This window comes from Myotis davidii, unplaced genomic scaffold (assembly GCF_000327345.1).
Source record: "Myotis davidii unplaced genomic scaffold, ASM32734v1 scaffold750, whole genome shotgun sequence".
Lineage (NCBI taxonomy): Eukaryota > Metazoa > Chordata > Mammalia > Chiroptera > Vespertilionidae > Myotis > Myotis davidii.
In genome coordinates this window covers 2,098,224-2,099,960 of record NW_006282814.1, presented here as the reverse complement: position 1 = coordinate 2,099,960, position 1,737 = coordinate 2,098,224, and positions in this window count along the sequence as shown.

The window sequence follows — 1,737 nt, the reverse complement described above, 5'->3', positions numbered from 1 at the left end:
TACACACCAGATTGCTTATGGCGAGTGCTGTAGTAAAATATAGAAATGTTTAAAATGCCAAAAAATGTTAAAAAGGTTTTAAAAGGTTTGCGTTAACTGTCCTGAAACGTAAAGTGTGATATTAAGGACACATTCCCCACTGCCCTGAAGAGTGTGTGTTCCATTGATAAGGACCTGAACTTAGCCTGCTGGCTTAGAGTGACTTCCCTGATAACCACATGTGTGATGACTGTACTCCTCCCCTCCCCAAGGTGAGACCAGTGCTTACAGGTTTGTTCACTGATATGCCCATTGGAACGAATGTTAAACTTGAGATCTTGTTCTGCATTTTGTTGACCAGAATCCCCCTACTCCCCGCTGGCCTGCCATGGGTACTACAGGCTATTTAAAGGGTCCCCGAACACCATTCGAGTTGATCATCGCTTGATCGCCTGGTCGTCACTGATCGCTTTGATCCCTGGACTGCACTGGTGGCTCTGATGGCTGGAAGTTTATCTTCGCTGATCGCCTTCAGCTTGGGAGCAGTCCCCTCCCCACCTGCTCAGCTCCACTCCGTGCAGAAGACAGACAAATGGTGCGGCCTCAGATGGATCCTGGCTGTGCGTGTGCAGGCATCTCTGAAGGCCCTGCCACCCTGAAACTGAAACTTGGTTCCTGACCTGCCCAGCCAGCCAGAGAAGGTGCTGCTGCTGCTGCCGCCGTCAGAGGAAGCCAGCTCAGCTCCACTCCGTGCAGAAGACAGACGAATGGTGCGGCCTCAGATGGATCCTGGCTGTGCGTGTGCAGGCATCTCTGAAGGCCCTGCCACCCTGAAACTGAAACTTGGTTCCTGACCTGCCCAGCCAGCCAGAGAAGGCCCGGCCGCTGCCGTCAGAGGAAGCCAGCTTTGGGAGCTCCCTTTAAGCCTGTCCCCCCGCACCAGGAACTTGTAACAGTGCGCTGTGTGCTGATAAGCTTTGTGCCCACTGCGATGATACAAGGAGAATAATTGCTGTGTGAATTGCAACTCTAACTATTTGTGTGTCATAATTCCTCCGGCAGTCATAATTGCACCAATATAAGGTTGGATGAATTGCCTACCCCGGTCCTGCCTGCGTAAAATAGTCTTTGAATGTCGGAACACCTGCACAGTTGAAGTTTATCTCAAAGGACACCTCAGATAAACACCCCTTCTCTCTGGGACTGGCAGTTCCATATTTAAATTTTTGAGGAAACTCCATACTGGTCTCCACAGTGGCTGCACCAGTCTGCATGCCCGCCAGCAATGAAGGAGGGTTCCCCTTTCTCTACAACCTCACCAGCACTGTCATTTGTTGATGGTAGCCATTCTGACAGGTGTGAGGTGAAATCTCATTTCAGATGATCAGTGACTTTGAGCATGTTTTCATCTGTCTCTTGGCCATCTGTATGTCCTCTTTCGAAAAGTGTCTATTTAGTCCTTTGCCCAGTTTTTAATTGGATTGTTTGTCTTCCTATTGTTAAATTGTATGAGTCCCTGTATATTTTAGAGAATAACCCCTAACTGGATGTATCATTGGCAAATATGTTCTCCCATACAGTGGGCTCTCTATTCACTTTGATGATGGTTTCTTTTGCTGTGCAGAAGCTTTTTATTTTGATGTCGCCCCATCTTTTATTTTCTCCTTGTTTCCATTGCCCTAGGACAGTGGTCGGCAAACTCATTAGTCAACAGGGCCAAATAACAACAGTACAACGATTGAAATTTCTTGAGAGCCA